A 23,151-nucleotide genomic window follows, 5' to 3' on the forward strand; every position below is an offset into this window, starting at 1 on the left:
GACAATTGAAAGTTCTCTATTTATGCTCAGTGTAGTATTCAAATCTGATTTCAAATAAAAACCTGCTCTTCCCATTCTAGTTATAACTCCATGTGTAATTAACAAAACAGCCTGTACTAGTGATTTCCTGTTTCCCATCAAGTGATTTCTTTTGCACAGAAACACATGGTTGAGAATTCACATGTTGCTGGACTGGGCTTTTCAAACTAATGTGTTCACACTGAAGGTGAAATTGAACTCCTTTAACATACAGACCGAAAATCAGATAAGTTAGATTGTTTTGTTTTTGTTTTTTAGCAAAACGTTAGCATCATGTTGAAACTCTTGAGAAAATCACATAATTATAGGTTTTAAATCATATTGACTATGGTCCCCATCACATAATGCAAATACATCTGGATGTACTTTCTACTGGTTAGTGGTGATTATCCCTCTAGTTATAATGAAGCTGACACTTGCTAAATGTACTCCCATCTAGTCATAGACTTGCTTTTCCAGTAATGGTGATGGGTTTGAAGTATCCTGACTACATTTTAACTTACACTAAAGAATAAACTGGTTGGCAACAGAGTTCAGTCTGTGACAATAGAACAGAGTTTCTCCCTGTGTAATGCTAACTATGGCTATGAAGTTACAAACCTCATGGTATTTTAAACATGGGGGTGCTGACTAGTTAGCCCTGACAGCACCATTATACAGTTGGTCATTCTTGAGGTTCCTCACTTTTATTGTTAATTCATAGTCTCCAAAAAAAAATCTAATTCCAGATGGTCAAAGACTAATTTATTGCAGAAACGTCAATGGACTGGAATTTGCAGATTTTCCCATGTTGTTTCTGCCACATATAATGTGCTCGTTTCAAGACAAAAATGGAAAATATTAATTTTGAAGAACCTAGTGGTTTGGGATTAGTGAGAAAATTAAAGTCACAAATAGTCCAATGGAAAGGCCATGTGTCTCCGTGTAGGGTGAAAGGACATAAACACAGATGCGGTGTCAGACGAGGCTGTACAGTGTCTTCGTGCAAGTTAGAAAAGGTGCCAGGAGATACAGCCCAGAGTCGGAGTGCAGCTTGCCTCGTGAGCAAAGAGTGGGCTGTGTTTCAGCCCCTATTTATTCCCTCTGCCAGGCACCTCTGTGCAAGGCATAACTCCATACCGATATACGGTGGCCCTGTGAAGAGGAGCCCGAGGTATGTTGATTGTTATTGTTCTTCAGGCAGGAAGTGCTCACACAGGTGAATATTGATAGCATCTTCTAAAATAATGGTTCTCAAACCTGACTGTATTGGATTCACTAGGGAACTTTAAAAAATTCCAATGCCCAGGCCATCCCAGACCAATCACATTCAAGTCTTTAGAAGAAGAAACTAAGCCAGTGATGGCGAACCTATGACACGCGTGTCAGAGGTGACATGCGAACTCATTTTTTGGTTGGTTTTTCTTTGTTAAATGGCATTTAAATATATAAAATAAATATCAAAAATATAAATCGTTGTTTTACTATGGTTTCAAAGATCAAAAAATTTCTATATGTGACACGGCACCAGAGTTAAGTTAGGGTTTTTCAAAATGCTGACACGCCAAGCTCAAAAGGTTCGCCATCACTGAACTAAGCATTAGTACTTTTTAAAGCTCTTCAGGTGATTCCAGAGTTGAGAGTACTGTTCCACACTAATCAGTTAAGAGGCTTAGCAACCATACTGAATACCAATCCTTGATATTATCTAATCAAACTTCCCCATTCCCGTGCATTTCACATCTTCAAGTGCATTTCCTTTTCTCGATCATAGAAAGGAGTCATCACCTTACTCCATACTCCTGAGGTTAACCTTTTGCTTTGGTTAAAGCTGAAGGAAAATGAGTTGTCTTAAGAGAAAAAAAAAAAAGAAAGAAAGAAACATAGGCCTGTGAATTTATGGAATGACAGGAAGGAAAATTTGGAATTACATTTGGAAGTGAAAAAGAAATGGTGACAATGGAACACTGGTGACCTAGAAGTCTCAATAACAAACAACTGTCTCTTTTCCATATATAAATCAGATGAACTAGATTGCGGGATTGGATGAAAAAGGTAATAGGATTAAGAAGTACAAATTGACAGTTACAAAATAGTGATAGGGATGTAAAGTACAGCATAGAAAATATAGTCAATAATATTGTAATAACTATGTATAGCGTCAGATGAGTACTAGACCTATAGAGGGGATCACTTTGTAAGTTACATAAATATCTAACCAGCATGCTGTACTGAAACTAATATAAGACTGAATGTCAACTGTAATTTAAATTCTTTTTTAATTATTAAATCAGATAAAGTAAAGGCTCACATTTTAATATGTGAAATACAAAGACTTCTAGAGCAGACATAGAATGTACTGTCTTTTGCATAATAAATTGAGATGCTGACTCATAAAATGTAAATATTTCAAGTCATCAGCTCCTCTGCTCTCTGAAACAGATTATAGTAGACTAGAATCCTGGTGCACGAATTCATGCACCAGTATGGTCCCTCGGCCTGGACTGCAGGGGTAGGGCCAAAACTGGCTCTCTGACATCCCCTGAGGAGTCCTGGATTGCAAGAGGGCAGTTCTCGGGTGACACACTCCAGAATTGGGCTCCCTCCTCTCTGGTTCCAGGTGCATCACCCAAGAACAGCAGCTGCCATGTCACTGCAGCTCGGCAGCTCCTGTGTTGAGTGTCTGCCCCCTGGTGGTCAGTGGGCGTCATAGCTACTGGTTGGACAGTTGAATGGTCAGATGGTCGCTTAGGCTTTTATATATATAGACTAGAGGCCGGTGTACGAAATTCATGCACGGGTGTGGTCCCTAGGCCTGGCTGGTGATTGAAACGCAAGTATCTGGCATGAAGGGCAGGTCCCAGCTGACCTCTGGGCCCTGGGCAGCACCTGGGTCCCTGGGCCTCCACACACCCCCCTCTGCCTGAGTCACAGCATCCAAGTCCCCACACAGAGATATGGTGAGCACGGCTGGATGCCGTGGGCCAGGGCACAGCGTGGGCCCCTGGCCGCCCAGTGGCACCGTCCGGAAGCCGGGCAGGCAGTATGCTCTCTCCCGGCTGGCCTCGCTCACCGGCTCCTGCACAAACCCATGGGGAGCCCGACCAGCCCCTGCAGCGATGGCCCGGCTCACCTGGAAGGGGCCACATGGGTGGAGGGTGGGCTCCTCGCGGATGCCTGGCACCTGAGCACAGGGGTTTCCCCAGCATGCAAGCCCTGGGATCCCAGTGGAGGGTAGCAGGGGGAGTGAGAGCAAGCTCGGTGGACACCCTGCATTCTTACCACACCTCCGTCCCTGTCACCCCTGCCCCCAGGTAGCTGGCGAGAAGTCACAGTGCATCACCAATGCCTACCATGTTCCGTGCCGCCCCCTGGTGGTCAGCGCACGTCATAACGAGTGGTCGAACTCCCTGTCTCCCCGTCAAACGACTGCCCAAGGGGACAATTTGCATATTAGGCTTTTATTTTATATAGATAGATGATTAGTAAAGGAACCGAATAAACACAGAACTCAAAATCTTCAGGAGAAATTTTTTTACTGAAGCTTAGAAAATAGATTTGATCATATTCTCGAGTAATTTAGAAAAAAAATTAAAACACCAAAAGAAGTGGCTTAGAAAATAGGCACTAAAATATTGTATTGAGACTAGAGCTGCTTTTATTCATTCATTCTCTCTCTTTCTTCCTTGCTTATATGTATTTCCTGAATTTTCTACAGTGAACATCATTAATTTTATAAAGAGAAACAAAGTTATACTTTATAAAGAAAGGAGAAAAACTTCATCATTCCTATTTCATATAAATGAAGCCAAGGCAAATAATGAAATAGAAAGTGCTCTTTTTTTGTCATACCAAATGCTGAGAAAGCTGCCTTCATTCTGCGTATAGACAAGCCTGTAATAGTGCCTCTGGGGTTTAGCACAAAGAAGGACGTAACACCAAAACGGCCCAAATGATTATTCTATACTCTCTGATATTGTCTTGATTCCTTTTATAACTATTTCAAACATAGCAGTGAAGCCACAGATACAACAGTCACTAGATAAGTGGTACTAAAAACAGAACGGTATAACGATCATAGGTTTTCCCACCTAATATTTATTCTGATTAGTTACATTCTGACTAGATAGCTAAAGAAATCACAGCAGAACTATTCCCATATGGCATCTCCACAAATGACATCTCTGAAAAAAATGTTTATCTCTAATTGTGGATTGAGGTAATCAGAGAATGACTCTCAAATGTAAATCAAATAATCCTGAGTGTATAAATTGTCCTGCTAGTTAGCATAAACTTACATGATCTGAGCATAGAGGAAATTAAATAAAGCTATCAGGCAAATAAAAATTTGAATTAACATGAAAATAATATTTACAGCATGGAATGATAGAGTGAGCCCAGCTTTGCAAAAACTCAGAATTTGTTTCCAGTCCCAGCTGTGCTGTGTGATTTGTTTTTTGTTTTTTGTTTTTTGTTTTTTTTATTTTTCGCTAAAAGTATTACAAAGGGTATTACATAAGTGTCCTTTTCCCCCCCCGCCCTTGACAAGCCCCTGCCCTCCCTTACCCCCCAGTGTCTTATGTCCATTAGTTATGGTTATATGGATGCATACAAGTCCTTCGGTTGATCTCTTACTCCCCTCCCTCCTGTGCTGTGTGATTTGTACAAGTTGCTAACATTACTTTGACCTAATTTTATTGTCTGTGAATTAGGATTATAATAACTTTCTTAAACAATTGTTCTTAGGATGAAATAAGATATCAGTATATAAAATACCTAGTATAGAACTTGGCACACAGTAGCTGCCAAGTCAACAATAACAATTTAATTTCTATTAGGTCCCCATCATTAGATGCCTTTTTGCTGCAAAAAAAAAAAAAGAAGAAATTTTGTAAGATATATTTTTCCCTAACAAAATATAACATTTAAGACTGATACAGTTTAACACTGTAGACATTTCACAATTTGCCATTAACATTTTTTCAAAAAGGAATTTTTAAATCAGAACACCCTCTTTCCAAAAGTTACTTAGTCTCCCTGACTCAGTTTCCTTGCCTATAATGTAGAGACACCAACCTCTCTATATCACAGGGAAATGCAAGGCCCTAACAAGATAGTGTAAATAATGAGCTTTTAAAACTGAAAATAGGTAGCTATTTCAGTTTAAAAGTTTAAGCTATTACAACTAAGCTACAGAACAACCATTATTCAGTTTACAAACATGTAAATATTGTTGGTATTTATCTTCTTGACCAAATCTTCCTATTCTATTTGAAGATTTCTTTTCAATTGATGTGAGACACCTATTTCTTCTCTCCCTAAAAAAATGTGCTTATGCTTGAACTTATTGTAATGTGCTATTGCTACATACACTTCACATTTCATTCTTAGTTTAACAACCATAGACTAATTACCAAAGAAAAAGATGCTATGGTGATGTAATACTGTGCATTATATATTTAGAACCACACTGTTCATCATGAACTTACTAAAAGCTTTTTAATTGCTATAATAATTACCATAATGAATGAAAACAAGTGTTGCTATAAATTGCTGTTACATAAAAGGGTTTAATATACTAAACCAATCATTAACATTGTGGTACCTATTTAGTCAATGGGTTAAGATGGTGGCATCGGTAAACACAGTACTCAAATCCTCCCACAACCACATCAAAATTACAACTGAACTACAGCACAACCACTATTCAGAACCACCTGAAATCTGGCTGAATGGAAGTCCTACAATTAGGGAGTTAAAGAAGAAGCCACATCAAGACTGGTAGGAGGGGCAGAGACATGATGTGGGTTGGTCCTATACCCACATATAGCAGATAAAAATCAGGGGGGATATCTTAGCTGTGGAGGTATCCCCTAAAGAGTAAGGGGTCCCAACCCCCCCACCAGGCCTCCCAGCCCAGAATTCCAGTGCCAGGAGGAGAAGTCCCCTAGCTTCTGGCTGTAAAAACAAATGGATAGCCCTGTCCGTGCAGCTCAGTTAGTTAGAGCATCACCCCAATATGCAAAGGTTGTGTGTTCAATCCCTGGTCAGGGCACATACAAGAATCAACCAATGAATGCAACAGTAAGTGGAACAACAAGTCAATGTTCCTCTCCCTTTTCTCTCTTTCAAAAATCAGCAAATTACATTAAAAAAAAAGAAAACACACAGCAGGATTGTGGCTCAGTGAGATGGAGGGCTGCTGAAGTCCCAGGCAGTTCCTCTTAAAGGGCCTGCACATGGATTTACTGGAACTCACTCCCTCTGAGCTCCAGCATTAGGGCAGCAGCTTGAAAGAAACCAGGGACATACAGGGAGGAACTGAATTGTCTGCCATCAGGGCAAGAGCTGCTGGTGGTGATGGTGGGGTGGGGGTGGGGGGGCAGGGGAGGGGGTGGGGGGGCAGGGGAGGGGGGGCGATCTATGTGTCTCTCACATCGATGTTTCTCTCCTCCTCTCTCCCCTCCCTATTCTCTTCCACTCTCTCTAAAAAAAAAAAAATCAATGGAAAACATATCTTTGGGTGAAGATTAACAACAATAAGAAAAATGATAACTATGGATCACAGCAAATTTTTACAATACTTTAAACATATGATTCAATCTATGTAAATAAGATCCTACATTTTGGGGACAAAACCACTTTACAACTGTATTTTTGAAAACCTTGTTATTTTTGTATAAAAAGAATTAAAAATGTAAGAAAGCCCCTGTCCTCAAACATTACTATTTTTCACACCGAAGCTTTATCAGAAGCAAATGGTTAAAGTTCTGGGATTCTGGGAGCTGCTTAGTAGCTGCAAAGGGAAGAATGCATTAAGAGGACTCAAGAAAAGGGAGAGAAAGGGGGGGTTGAAGGAGAAGAGTCTTAATAAAAATCTTTATTTAATCTTGATGATGGAGGAGAATAAATATGAGATAAGGGTAAGGGTATAGAAACAGACACAGAGGCATCGCACCCTTCTCTTCTTTTCTACATGGTTCCTCTCTGTGCCAAGGGAGGCACATAGAAGCCAAGAGCAAAAGTGTCCCTGCAGAGCTGAGAGTGGACCAGGTGGAGCAAGGGGTTGTCTCAAATGGCTGCATGAGGAGCTGATTCAAAACATGTGGGGGCAGCAAAGAGCTACTCTGCAAAGCCCAGGGCCAGCAGGTGAGTGTGCTTCATCTTACAAAGTCAGGGAAGGGTATCTGGGAGTGAGGGATGGAGGGACAGGACAGGACACAGGTGGAGGCCACACAGAGGCATAGTTCAAAAGAGGGCTAAACCCAATCATGCACTGTATTTAGTATTGGAGATATAATTTCATCCTCAGGGATTAAGGTCTACAGGCACATAGACAAACAATTGAAAAGACATTTACAATATAACATGATAAGTCTTAAAATGGAGGAATTACAGGGACCTGAACTGAACTAGCAAAGGAGGTTTCCTGGGGGAAGTGACCCAAAATTTCACAAGTACTTGAGCCAGAGAAATAGAGAAGTCCTTAGGGCTAGAGTGTTCTTGTCCAAGAGAAGACTAGGCAAAGGCCAAACAGGTTTAGATGCATGGGCTGGGGCAACATGAGGCTAGAGCAGGGGTCCTCAAACTTTTTAAACAGGGGGCCAGTTCACTGTCCCTCAGACCGTTGGAGGGCCGGAATATAGTTTAAAAAAAAACTATGAACAAATTCCTATGCACACTGCACATATCTTATTTTGAAGTAAAAAAAACAAAATGGGAACAAATACAATATTTGGATTTGCATGTGGCCTGCGGGCCTAGTTTGAGGACCCCTAGGCTAGAGTGATAACCAATGGGCAACGCATGAAAAGCCATGTGAACCAGGCAGTGAGTTTGCATTTTATCATGGAACAGCAAGAAGCCTTAGCATTTTTAAACAGTAGGACAGTGACATAGTCAGATTTGTATGGTAGATCATTCACCCACTGTGTTAAAAAAGGTAGACATTCTGAATCGGTTGGTGCAGCCCAGAAATTGAGATTTAAAATATCTAAAGCACAGTCGCCCTTAGAAACCACTGCTTTAAGACAGATAAACCAATTCACCACCACAAGCGCTTAAAACATTTGCTATGTTAGCTCAAGGTTCCCAGCAGGGTTGTGTGATTCCCAGAGACTTCCTTGCCCCAGAGGCTTCTCCTGTTCTCACTGTTTTATCAGTTCCACTGATCCTTCCCCACCGAGGAATCACAGCCACTTCAGACCAGTAGCCTAAACCAGAAGGGTCCTGGGAAACTGTTGGAAGTGTTTGCCAGATCTGGGCAAATAAGGGTGACCAACTGTCCCAGTTTGCCTGGGACTAAGAAGAGTGGGATCCCTTAAGGTGGGGCTTTTGAAAATCAGAACAGTCCCAGGCAAAGTGGAATGAACTGGTCATCCTAGGGCAAACACCAAGTGGACAGAAGACTAGATATTCCAAAATGCCCCTGCATCTAGCAGGGCAGCCATAGTGGACTTAGTGTTCTCAGGAACCGAGTTTCACTGGCACGTTTCCAAAACTTAGCTTTCTTTCAAGGCAAATGCCATTGATCATGATTATGCCAGGTGACAATTTAAACTGTTTTCTAAACTTGTGGGTTTTTTTAAATTTGGGGGGAACCCACAATGAGTAGGAGAGACTGCTTAGTTCTTTTTTTTAAAAATATATTTTTTAATTGATTTCAGAGATTAAGGGAGAGGGATAGAGAGAGAGCAACATCAATGAAGAGAAAGAATCATTGATCAGCTGCCTCCTGCATCCCCCCTACTGGGAATGGAGCCCGCAACCTGGGCATATGCCCTTGACTGGAATCGAACCCGGGACCCTTCAGTCCACAGGCTGATGCTCTATCCACTGAGTCAAATTGGCTAGGGCTAGAATGCTTAGTTCTTACACCCATGTGTCATAGCTAAACAGGGTGCATCCTCCTGAAGCATTCAGATTACTTAAAGACTTGGGGTGGGTGGTAGTTTAAAACTCTTCCAAAACATGAATGCAATTTTAATATTCACTTGAATGTTTAGGGGGAAAAACACAAGATTTAAAAAATATTTAGTTGAGGCAGATAGCTTGGGACAGATTCTTCGATGATGCCACCATGACCCCCAGTATGGTGGTCCACTCGCCTAGGTTTGGAGGGAGCACATTCAGTTGGGAAGTTTGAGAAGCCTGCCCCTACCATCTGACACTGCACACCTCGAACAAGGCAATTCTCTGTCAATAGCTGCTGACCTTAAATGGTGGAAGCATTTGGAGGAAAGAATAAGTATTTCTATGCTTACCGAAGAACCAGAATGTCACAGTTCCTAAACATGATCACTCCTTTGTATTATTTAGTTAACTCCCTCAATATGGTCTTATTGCTGCGGTGAGCCAAGGAACCCTAGAAAAGATGACCCGGGAAGACCAAGGCATGCCCATCTGTGAATGCTTTCCCATTCTGGAAACTCAGCTCAATGTTCCGGACCTATTTAGATAAAGTGATTTATTAGTTTACTTGTCTGTTTCTTTACTAGGCTGTGAGCTGCTTTGAGGAAGGGGGGACTGTGTCTACACTGTCTACTAAAAGAGTGTCTGCCCACATGATAGGCACTCAGTAAATATTTGTTGAAATAAAGAGAAGTGAGATAAGTGATGTGAAGTCAGAGAGGCATAAACCAGCTCTGAAATTCTCAGGACAATCTTAACTGTTTAGCCTTGTTTAAAAGATCTAAACAATTACATTTTGTTAACTTCCATTCTTTCATCTGACATTCTTGTCTACAATTTAGGAGTCACTTTGTTCTTCTTAAGTTTATTCCAAAAGAAAATATGTAAACTGAGTAAGAAAAAATAGTACATTCCAGAATGTTGTAATAGGAAATAAACTATCTTTAAATCTCAGACAAATTGAATTATCCTATTTATCCAGGTTAAGTAAATATGAAATTATAAATATATTGCATGAAAAAACAGCTATGTAATTTATGATGGTATTAGCTATTACTATAGAAATAAAACCAATATTTTCTCCTGAATTTTAGAATGCAAAGTTAACATGACTAGTAATACAACATACAAGGAGAAGATGTAGGCATGGTTAGTTTAAAGCAGTGATGGCGAACCTTTTGAGCTCGGCGTGTCAGCATTTTGAAAAACCCTAACTTAACTCTGGTGCTGTGTCACATATAGAAATTTTTTGATATTTGCAACCATAGTAAAACAAAGACTTATATTTTTGATATTTATTTTATATATTTAAATGCCATTTAACAAAGAAAAATCAACCAAAAAAATGAGTTTGCGTGTCACCTCTTACACGCGTGTCATAGGTTTGCCATCACTGGTTTAAAGGGTCATTGAAGCTAAAAATGTGTCTTTGGGTTTCTCTGGAGAAATTTCTTTCCACAACTATATGGTCAATAGTAGCCTAATAGTCTTTATACAACTTATTCATTAAAGATCACTCTTTTCTAGCATTTCAGACTGAAAATCATCCAAAAGAAATCTTTTATTAAAATATCACAGACAGGTGCTATTTTTCATGTTAAAACTTGCCTTTGTTATCACTATGATCCTTGACTTTTTAAAAGTAAAATTCCTCCAAATCCGAATGGTGTTTTTTTACAGAAATAGAAAAATCCATCCTAAAATGCAAATGGGAATTTCAAGAGACCTTAAAGAGCCAAAACAATCTTGCAAAAGAATAAAGTTTGAGGCCTCACACTTTGATTTCAAAACTTACCACCAAGCTACAATAATTAAAACAGTGTGGTACTGCCATACGTACAAACATACAGACCAGTGGAATAGATTATTAAGCCCACAAATAAACTCTAGAATATATGATCAAATGATTTTCAATAAGCATGCCAAGACTATTCAATGGAGAAAGGACAATCTTTTCAACAAATGATACTGGGGAAACTGGATATCCACATGCAAAAGAATGAAAGGTAGAAACCTGATACCATATAAAAAAATTAACTCAAAATGAATCAAAGACCTAAATGTAAGAGCTAAAATGCTTAGAAGAAAACATAGGTGGGGAAATTTCATGACACTGGATTTGGCAATGATTTCTTGGATATGACATCAAAAGCACAGACAACAAAAGAAAAAATAGATAAACTGAACTATATCCAAATTTAAAACTTCTGTGTATCAAAGAACACAATCAACAGAGTGAAAAGCAAGCCACAGAATGGGAGAAAATATTTGCAAATCATATATATCCCGGCTATATAAAGAACGCCTACCACTCAGCAACAAAAAAAAACCCAACCTAGTTAAAAAGTGGGCAAAGGACTTAAATAGACATTTCTTCTAAGAAGATATACAAATGGCCAACAAGCACATGAAAATATACTCAACATCACTAATCATTAGGGAAATGCAAATCTAAAGCACAGTAAGATGCCACTTCTTACTCATTAGGATGGTTATCATCCAAATAACAGAAAATAAATATTGGCAAGGTTGTGGAGACATTGAAATGCTTGTGCCCTGCTGATGAAAATGTACAATAGGTTAGCCACAATGGAAGTCAGTGTGGTGATTCCTCAAAGAGTTAAGAAGAGCTGAAACCGGTTTGGCTCAGTGGATAGAGCGTCGGCCTGCGGACTGGGGGGTCCCGGGTTCGATTCCAGTCAAGGGCATGTACCTGGGTTGCGGACACATCCCCAGTAGGAGATGTGCAGGAGGCAGCTGATCGATGTTTCTCTCTCATCGATGTTTCTAACTCTTTATCTCTCTCCCTTCCTCTCTGTAAAAAATCAATAAAATATTTAAAAAAAAAGAGTTAAGAAGAGATTACCATATGACTGAACAATTCCACTTCTAGTTACAGACCCAAAAGAATTGAAAGCAGGCACTCATGTTCATATCAACATTCTTCACAATAGCCAAAAGGTGGAAACAACTCAAGTATCCATTGACAGATGAATGGATAAACAAAATGTGGTATATACTAGCACACACAATGCAATGTTATTTAGCCTTAAAAAAGGAAGGGAATTCTGACATGCTGCAAGGGGATGAACCTGGAAGGTAACTATGCTGAGGGAAATAAGCTAGTCACAAAAGGACAACTGCTATAGGATTCTACTTATACTTCATATAAGTACTTAGAATAGTTAAATTCATAGAGACAGAAGGTAGAATGGTGGTTTTCAAGGGTAAAATTACTGCTAATCCTTTGCTTAGAGATTGCCACTTAAAAAAAAAGGATTCCATGTAATAAATCATAAAAGTGTAGTCATATTTTTTCTAGCGGTTAGCTGAAAGTCACAGTCATCCATGGATTTGAACACATTTTCGTTACTTATGTGGTTTTCTTCATTTTTCGTTTTTACACACATTGGGATATTAATAGTACAACAGCTGCTGTGTCCTGGATTTGAAATTAGATACGGTCACAGGGTCCCCCGTGCAGTGCTGGGATTTTACAATGTGTAATTTCTCAAATTCCACAAGACGACAACCTTCTTGATCTGTGCTGATAAAGACCTTGGGCAGAGCCCTTACACGGCCCACCCCCTATATGGAATCAGGTCCGGCAAGTCGAATCCAGTTTTCTGTGAATCAGTTGAGAAGCTGAATCCCTTAAAACATGAGAGCAGCCATTGCTCAGGCACAACAAGGTGATTATTTGCTCACTGGGGTTGTTTATCCAGGTCCGTAAATTTAATCCCATCAACATAAACCAGCTAGACCGATCCAGGACAGATAAAACATCTGTACCAGATCTGGTACCAGACATCTCTCTCTGTACAGACGTCTCTGGTATATACGACTCTGCTTATTCGGTTAAATTTTCTTCACATCCTTACTTTTCCCTATTGTCTCCTTTTCAGATGGTCTCTAAAAGCTATTTTTCAAGCATAAGTGAAATCCTCCGATGTAATCCTGTCTGGAGGATTGACTGGCAGGCTGACCCTGCCACATGCGATTTGCATGAGGAATCAAGGTTCTTCCTGAGAAAGAACCCATCCCAAGGGAGGAAGGGCACCATTCTGGCTGAAGGACAATGGAGCAGGGTCAGAGGGGAAGGGTGAGTCTGAGGGCAGCGCGGTTTCTGTCACTCAGACTCCCCTCCAGCCCACCCCCAGAACCCATGCCTGAGTCCCAGTATGAAGGACTGCCATCAAAGACTCAAATAATAACTAGGGAGCTGGTAAATTAGGATTCAAGACTTGGAGCCTCAGTAGAAGGGTGAGGGCAGGAAGGGGCAGCCCTCTCCGTATCTTGCATCATGCTCAGTGCAGACACCAGCCCGAGCTGCCCTCAAGTACACATCAACTGGCACACACAGGAGAGAGAGCAGTGCTGGCTGTGCTTCCAGCAGGCACTTGCAGGGGCAGCCGTCATTACCAGCGTGGGTTGCAGTAGGAAAAAGGGCAAAATGCCAAATGCCAAATGGTAGCCTAGTGAACAAATGTGGGTCATCCTCTGAGGGCTTCTAGCCTATTGCCACAGAACAGGTGGGAGCAGAGGCAGGAGAGGAAAAAGACAACTTCGTTTCTTTTTATTTCAATTTTTACCTGACTGGTGAGGGCTGAGAAATACGAGTAACACTTTTCCAAAAGAGAAAATATTTCAATCAAAGAAGGTAAGACTACATCATCCAGATAGAATTATAATTGAGGTTTATTTGACTCACATAACATTGAGTTCCTTTATTTGACTCACATAACATTGAGCTCCTTTGGGATTTGTTGTGTGTATTCACTTCAGTCCCTGATCTAAGTGAATTCTATATTTATAACATACATTTGGCCAACTTAAAACAAGTAGAGTTCAATTTTTTTTAACAAGAAAATCTCAGCCATTGTGAACCCACAGAGAATATGATACTGTATATTTACTTTCATAAGTAATCAAGGGTTAGTACTTTAAACATTAAAGCTTTTTAATTTTAAGGATTTGGGAATAAGAACATCCTGAAATGACTTATAAAGTCCCTCCCCTCTTAAAAAATATAATGTACATAAGTTAATGCTTTGAGAACTCCTGGTGGTCATCTAAGTATCAATTTTTCTGGTGTACTCAGGATGTATATTGTTATGTGGTTCCTTAACCTACTTGCTTTCTATCTTCCTCTTTAAACAAGTCTCTGATGTATACTTAGAGCCAGTTTTTCGCTTATTTTTACTCCTACTCAAGGGAAGCAATGTGGTAGAAAGAGCATGTGCTTGGGATACTTGAGTTAGAAACGTGCATCAGCACTACCACTAGTGTGATCTTGAATGAGTGAGGTAGCTTCTCTGACCTCAGTTTCTTCATCTGTAAAATGGGCATAGCAGTAGCTACCTGACAGGTTTTACATGGGCTAATGTATAAAGGTACCTGGCAAATGTTAGTTACTCTGTGCTTTGAGAGTCAAATAGATAAATTATGGCTCTGCCATTTACTATAGCTCTGTGACCTGCGCTGGTTAGCTCTGAACTTCTGTTTCCCCACCTGCAGAAGAATGAAATAAACGTGAAGTGACTAATATGATGCCCAGAATACTGTAGATGGCCAATCAAAGTCCATTTCCTCTTTTCTCATAAGAGTGAGTTGGCTGATGTGGAATTGCTGGACCTACCGGGCACCCTAGTCAAAAGGCTTTCCACAACCTGATTCAGGAAGTCAAAGGCTAAGGTTTTCCTCATCCCCGTTGCTCTCAGTATCCTGCGGCTGCCCAAACCAAATCCGAGACTCCTATGCCACAAACCTAACAGGCACCTGGCAACACACGTTGGCTTGCTCGGTGCTTCTGAGCCTCCTGCACTCTTTATTGATGTGATTTGAAGGAGCAGCTCCCTCTTTAATTCAAGAATGTGGACCACACTGTTTACTCTAGAATCTGTAGTTTTCATCGCCACTGTCAAAAGATTATATCGCAGCAGAAATGACTTCCCATTTTTTTCTAAACTTTTCTGAGTATCTATTTAAAACCTGGCCTCAGTAAGAAACAATGTTAGAGAGCACATCTTGTGCTGGCACACGTGCTGAAAGCAGGCATTGCCTAGAAGTGAAGGTGCAACAGAAGTCAAGCCCTTCGATATAGGAAAATAAAATAAAAATAAGTTCAAAAGAGATCTGGTAATTTTTTAAATTGCATCTTTGATGTTTAATAAAATTTCTATTAGTGCTTCCACTTGAAATGTCCTTTTTTAAAGAAATGAGATCCCTGAAAAGCCATGAAACTTCTATACTATTTGTTGTTAGCCAACTGCTTTTTAGGAGCAATATATGGCCCTCTGGTGCCGTGTCACAATTTGAAATGCCTAATCTACCCTTTCAAAGAGAACATGTGGTTGACTATATCCACGCCTACAGTTATTTTTCTTTTTTACTATATTGTACCAGAGATGGGGCACATTCAAACATTTTTTCAACAAGTAAATCTCATGTGTACTAGTATTGTTACCTACATGCCAGTGTTAAGGAGCTATGTAGTGCTCTGTGATTTGAGAATGGGCATGAAGTGTGTACAACTGCCATTTCTGATGCCTGCTTCGTCCCTAATTGCTGTGCTCAGCACTTTGTAATTACAATTGGCCTTTTCCTCCCTGAGAGCTCAGTGAGGCCAGAAGCCTCTTGCTCTCATTTGTGTCCCTAAACCCTAATACAGTGACCGACACAGTAGGTGCTCAATAAACATTTGTTACATGTACGAATAAAGTGTGTCTGTGTTGTGTGTATGTATTCTACTTATCCAACGACAATTTCCTGTGTTTTCCTTTTCTAAGCATGTACATTTTCTCCTTTGAGGAGAATAGCTTTTTAAAAATCTACCTTCTACCTTTCACTAGAGAAAACTTAGATTCCAAAAGATATTGGCTTATTACTTTCATCAATGTTCGTGAAATTCCTGTCAAATTTCCCTATGACTTCAGGTTCCTTATTGTATATGAGGAAAAAATAGAAATGTAATGCAGTTAATTCCCATTACCTGCAATAGTTATTTTCTGTAAAGTTACCAAAAACACTGAATTTGAGAATACTGAATCATTACTCCTGGGAGAAATAAAGTTCCCACAAGCCTCTCATCATGACATTTTCATCAACTAATCAATACATAACCTCATTTGATGTGATTTTCTGTTTAAAGACAAGTGAATGAATGAATGAATGAATGAATGAATATACATGGGTGGTTATCTGACTTCTGGATGAGGGAAACATTTTCCCTGAAATGACAAAAAGGATTAGACCTTCTATAAGGAAAATAAATCATAGCCAATTAAATGACAAAATAGAGAGAGGAAAATATTTGTAACAATTATAACAGATATAGAGTAACTATCCTCAGTTATAAGGAATTTATGTATATCAGTAAGAAAAACCCTAAGTTAAAATAAAAAAAATGTACAAAAGGTATAAAATAGACAATTCACTGATACATAAGATGTTCATTAGGAAATAGTTCAACTTAACTAACAACCAAAGAAATGTAAACAAAAGCAATAATGAGGTACCATTGCTCACCCCTAAAACAGGACAGAATTTTAAACTATAAGAGTTTGACTAATGGGAATTCTCATAATTTTGTTGGGAAGTCATATGAATTCTGGAAAACAATTTGGCAATAGATGTACATGAGACCTTTAAAATATTCATACCTTTTAATTGAGAAGTTTAGCAAGAAGGACAAAGATTAGTACCAAATAGGTTCATTGCAATGTTGTTTATAACAGTAAAAAATTAGAAACAATCTAAATATTCAGTAACAAGGATATATTTGAGTAAAATATAATATTTCCATAGGGTAAAATATTTTATAGACTTTAAAAATTATATTTCAAGGATGTTAAATGATGTGGGAAATGCTTATTAACAAATACATATTCAAATTTGTATGTACACTGTACTTACAATTATGTTTCTTAAAGTTTTTCAGTTTTATTTTCCTAAGATTTTTTAGATATGTTTTTCATAGTGGCCCTTCTTATGCAATTTTAATACCTCAGATATACTGTATATCTGTTTATTTACTGTGATCTTTTTGAGGGTCACAAACCATTGTAACATCTAAAATTTCTTTAACCCCATCTAAGAACCAGTTTTTACACAGGTGGGAACAAAGCACTCTCATTGAGAATGCATGATATAAATAACCTATACTGAATTGGTTTTGCTTTGAAAAATCAGATAAGATAATTTTTAAAAGAGAGTCCTGGAATGGGTAATTTCAACTTAGAAGACTACATCTCTACTGGCAGGATTTCTGGTCCTCTGATACCTGAAATGCTGAAACACTGATCTTTCTATCATGCCTAAAATTGCATGTGTAGGTAAACATCTAATTCAACTAATAAGCCTGGTTCTCTACATGTAATATATAAAACAAACCTATTTTGTGGGGAGGACAGGGCTGAATTTAGTAACAACCACTACTTACACTGCACCCTGTGTGAACAAAATTCTTTTCAGGGGTATTATTTCGTTGATTTCTCAATTCCATTTTATAGATTTTAAAAAGGCTCAAGGAGATTCAATAGCTTGTCCAAGGTCACATGATTCATAGCAAATAGTTATTTGACTTCAAACTATTTCCATTAGCAATTGCTGTGGGGGTCAGTAACGGTTTTCTGTGAAAATATGGTATGAGCACAAAGCAAGGGAAGCAATGAAATTTGCTGGGTAATGTTTCCTGTACTAACATTCAACCACAAATGGTACCGCCACCAACTGGCCCAATTTCCCCATACAACATAACTTGACTGGCTTGCCATGATCTTGCCAACATTTCTTAGCAGTGTCATCTCATTAGTAACTTCCCTAAAAATGCTGCACTTCTGTCTTCAGGCCAGAGCGTGTGAGGCGGCGAACCCACTCCTGCAAACTCACTTCTCTGACTCTCCGAGACCCCTTGCCAAGCCACTGCTGCTGGAAGACAGCCCTAGAGCATGACTTCTGCAATGCACTTTGAAGTAGATAAAATATGCACTCATGGACATCTGTCTGTTATTTCCTGCACTCACAGCTTTGTTCTTCTTTATTGCCAGAGAATTCTATGGATGATGTCACTTTTCTCTGAAGAGAACAGGCCATCGGAGCTTTTCACTGACATAATTAATTATCTGTAGCTTGATTTTGAGCCAGAAAATTCTCAAGGCACGGCCCCCAAAAGAATTAACTCTACTGTGCTTGCTCTTCTTAAACTCTTAAAGAGACAGGGTACCATATCTCTTTTTCCTCAGACACTGATAATGGTAGTTTTGTTCAGTGATATCAAGTAACAGAAAGTGAACTGGGGCACTATTCTATGATTTCACAAGGAAGACCTTCGCTTCAATGGACAGCAAACTCTAAAGGTCGCTGCAGATCAAGTAGACAAAGCAGAGCTTTTAGGGCCTAGTCTTAAATGCTACAGGAATGCATCACAATTACTGAATGGGCTCTTTGGGGGATCTTGTGAATCTGCAGCCAGAAAAAGGAGATCTCAACCAACGCTAACCATGTTAAATTATCTACAAGGTGAAAAGCTTTAGTCTACCAGCAACAAAAGTCTAAAACATGAATATATTTAAATTTTATAAGCTATAAGAAATTGCCAGAATGTTAACGATATATTTTGAGAGTTTTCACCTATGTCTTTATACAGGTCTAAAGCAAATTAGCCAGTTCATCAGAAAATGTCACCTTCCACTCTGCTGGGTCTCAAGGTTATGTTAATGAGTTATTATTTCCCTCTTTACAACTGGGGCTCCATGGGAGATGATCAACACTGTGGATGTCTTAAAGCAGAGGAGGGGCTCTGATGGAATCAGGGCACTTGAGCTCTAGTCCTGCTCTTTACTAGGTGAGTGGTAAGTATGATCCAGGAAATCTCTCAGCTTTTTCAAGTCTGGTGGAAATTGCAATATCCTATCTAACATAAAGGATTAACTAAGACTCTAGATTTGAATGTGCATAGAAATATTGTCCACCTCCCCCAAAAGGAATTGCTATTTATGGCTTCTTCTGCTGCTTTGATTCTGAATAAATTTGTTTAAATTGCACTCTCTTTGGATTCGTTTTGTTGGATAAATTCTCTCTTTAGATCTACTCTGGATATTTTTAAAGGTTTAAAATTATAATGTAATAAATATTGATTATAAAAAAATCAACATTACAGAATCAACATTTTAAAAAGGTGAAAGTATATGTCATATCCTCTCCAAATTCCACTCCCCAGGGCTAATTCTATTAAAAACTTAAGAGTGAAAGTTTTTCATAAATTTTAATGAACACACACACATGCGTTCTCAATCTCTCTCTCTCTCTCTCTCTCTCTCTCGCTCTCTACTCTCTGCAATATTATTGATAGTAACTGGAAATGTGCAAAGTGCTTTGCAAACATTATCAAATTTAAACCTCATAATAACCTTATCAGATAGGAACTATTATTATTATTACCATTTTGTAGATGAGGGATCTGAAGCAGGCACAAAGAAATTCAGTGATTTGCCCAAAGTAACACAACTAATAAGTGGTGATGTCAGGATGCAAATCTAGGCAACCAAACCCCAGAACTGGGGTTATTCTATATAAAGTCTCCATATATATGTATCAATATAGAACATCTCAAATACATACCACTTTATTTTTTATTCAAATGTAATGTAAATCTCAAGAAGAATGAAACACATTGGAGCTAATGCTAATTTCTCCAGCTCTAAGGATTATGATTTACTTATTTGTTTTTCAATAAATTGATCGGGTTGCCTCTATTTTTACATGTCTATTTCTCAATTTAGTCTTTTTCTGTTTTCCCATTCTTCTTACTTGAATCTTTAATCCAAATTTAGATGAAAATCTAATACTCAAACAATTTATTTAATTCCAAGGGAAAAATTAAATAATTCTGTGAACTAGAATTTTACAATGTTGAATTTGTTTGAAATAAGGATCTCTACTGTGATTTTCACTATAGTGATTAAATAAAATCTTTGATTTGTCCTGTTCCCTTCTTTAGATGAAAGTTGAAGGGCATAGCTACTGCTTCTCTTTTCACTGGTACCAGCATACACCATACATGGAGCAGTAGTTATCTCCTTCCCTGTTCCTGCCTTCATTTAGCTGCTGTATGTGAAATTGCTATTCTGCTGGTTGTTGTGATGGATCCCAAATGAGTACGACACAATCCTGTGCTTGTATGACTTTATAATCCAGGAGAAATGAGATTTTGGAAGATAATCCCTATAGCTATTTGTTCATCAAGCCACCTTTTGGAAGGAAAGATGAGAAAAAAGTCCCAGAGCTTGGAACAGCACAGGGAAGTCATTAACGTTAGTTCTAGTCTTTGACCAACCTAAATGGCTCCAAGCCTTAGTAGAACATATGATTCATGGAATCATAAACATTTAGAGTACGAAATAACTTTAACAACTTAATTTACTGTTAAGGAAACAGAGTTTCAGAAAAGTCAGTAATTTGTCCAAGGGGTAAAACTAATTGGTTGTTGAGTATATGTTAGAGCTCAGGTCTCCTGATTCTCAGACCAGAGATCTCTCCATTATACTAAATCACTAGTAAATACATTGCAACAATCCATATGCTAATTAATTAGTTTTTTAAATGTGAAATGAGCAATTTTTATGCCAGGACAATTTTTTTAAAATAAGTATTTGAATGCCATTGGGCATACTTGAAGGAATCCTGACATGTCATTAAATCAATGTCCTCAAAAAGTAATTGACATTTCACTGAAATTCAAATATATTATTTGTCAAAAAAATACATTGTTTGTCTATTAGCAATAGGAATATGGTTGCTGAGCTCAAAATATGTAATTCAATATTTTTACCTCAATTTTCAGATCAGTGCATATGTAAAGCATTATTTACAAGCATAATTTTTTCCCATATGCAGTTCCTATAGTCAACCAAGTTTTTTAGTCTTCTTGAGGGAAGATGTTGAAAAAACTTGATTTTGTTATAAGCTTATCAGCAACTACTGCCAATAATCAGTCATCATTTAAAGTGGGATCACACTGGTTAAGCAGGTTATATATCACTGTCTCATTACTTATAGGCCCTTAGGAATTTTTTATGACAGCCTAAGCTTGAACTTTATCAGAAAGCATGACACTGGTTCTGACTTTTAAAAATCTCTGTTTTACTATCTTGTATAATGTTCCCAGTGCATCAGCTTTTTCATAATAAATGACTAAGAACCACTGGCCAACATTCATATTAATAGCTGGAAACTTTCAGGGAAAGTGCTTTCTTGATTATAGTAGAGTCAATAAAATGGCTCATGGTCCCCTTAGTTATTTCAAATTCCTGCAGCTTATTTGCGGTTACCAAGTTGCCAGATATTATTATTTCAGACAATTGATATGCATTGACCTCTACTGAGTTTCTGTGGTTAGGAACCTTAACTGAGCTGTCATTATCTTGCTTCATTATCCACAAGCCAATGGTCAGATGAAAGCGTGGTGAAGATGATTAAATAGAAGAGGCAGGTGGATGAGATCAGACAATCTGTGTTGCCAGATTTCTCAATGCTGAACTCATCATTTTATGTTCAAAAGTGGCTGGTCTTGAATAATATTATGGGAATATCCCTAGATTTCCTTCTAATTTCTCCAGGACCATCAAGGCCAATAAACATGAAGTCTGAATGCCCTCTTTCTGCAGCCACTCTTCATACATGCTTAATCCCAGGAGCTAATTTAGCAAGGCACCATGGAACTACAGCAACATAGGCTCTCTCTTTCCAACTCAAGTTCTAGTGGCCACGGCACAGATGGTGTCATATTCATGGAGATCATTTCTGAAGACTTACATCCCTAGACGACCTAACCATAGCTAAACCATTTGAAGCATCTCTTCCTGACATGTCTAGCATTCCTTTTTCTAGCTATGGTTCCTAAGGACTCACCAAAGCCATAAATAAAGAAAACAATTGTGTATTCTCAATACTGCAGCTTCTAAAGCAAAGGTACTTGGCACTTCAGTTACAAGTACAAAACCCAGAGAAAACTCGTACCCTTCACCTCCCAAGCTCAAATTGCATTTGGCCCTGCCGTCATCTTTCCTAATCTTATATCTCACCCATCCCCATCTCCTGAAATTCTTTCACTGTGCTCTTTGAAACTCACATTCAAATACAAGCCCCTTCTAAGATCACAAACTCTTCTGAGAATGTTCCCATCACCCACTTGCTCTAAGGCAGTGATTTTCAAATTTTACTGAACATTGGAATCATGTAAAACTTTTTTTAAAAATACTGAAGCCCACCGCCTACTTCCAGAGGTTGCTATTTGATTGGTCTGGAGTGTGGCCCCAGCATTTGCAGACAACTTTGAGAACCACCTTCCTGACACTCTTCTGAGAACACTGCTGCCCCAAGAGCCCTCCCATTCTCCTGGTACCAGTGGGCCTGAAGGTGGAGTCGATGTCCACCTTGCTTTGCATCACTGCTTCCAGATCATTCTCTCTCCCTCTTCCCTAAAATGCCCTAGCTTGGAATCTCATGACAATATCAGTTTGCATCCTTTCATTTTGTAGCCAGGTGCCATTCACATCCCTGGGGTCATTCACTTTTCTTTCTTTCTTGAAGATGTTAACTCCTGGATTGCTATTACTCTCTCTAAATTCTGTCAAATTCCTTGGTGATTTCCACATTACCTTATATTCTGCTATCATGACCTCCCAATTCCCTGAACTTCTCTGTAATAATTCTGTCCTTCACACTACTTCAGCCTCTCAACTTCTATGGTCAAATTATACTCTAGTCCTTGTCATTATTACCATAAATTGCAACCAACTATAATTTCAATTCTCAACTACTATCTCCCATATTTCCAGCTCACTCCCTCTAGGACCCCAACTCTAACAACACTTTGATGGCAGCAGAATCTGCAATCCATTGATTTTAGTATATTTTCACTGGCCTTCACCTCCCCTCTTCCCATGTTCTCATTTTCCTTCTCACCCACCTTCAATTTCAATAACATACACCCTCAATTTCATGTCTTTTCTCTCCCTTGCTTATATTTACTTGGTCAAACCAAAGCCTTGGTTAAATCCAACTACTGGTTGAATCCCATCTCTAATGCTTATACCCACAGGTAAAGAAAACTTATCATGCCAACTGATCTCACTTTAAATTCATGATCACTAAGCTTAACTGGTTGTTAATGCTACCAATAAATCACATTATATTCTTCTATTCCACTCTCATATACTACTA

General features: G+C 38.7%; 1 protein-coding gene across 3 annotated transcripts in view; it reads right to left on the reverse strand.

Annotated features, from left to right (window-relative positions):
- The window catches only part of FILIP1 (filamin A interacting protein 1), a 172,290-nt gene that overhangs the window by 59,991 nt on the left and 89,148 nt on the right, over window positions 1–23,151 (reverse strand). The gene's annotated exons all lie outside the window — the stretch shown is intronic.

Source organism: Myotis lucifugus, unplaced genomic scaffold (assembly GCF_000147115.1).
Source record: "Myotis lucifugus unplaced genomic scaffold, Myoluc2.0 scaffold_59, whole genome shotgun sequence".
NCBI lineage: Eukaryota > Metazoa > Chordata > Mammalia > Chiroptera > Vespertilionidae > Myotis > Myotis lucifugus.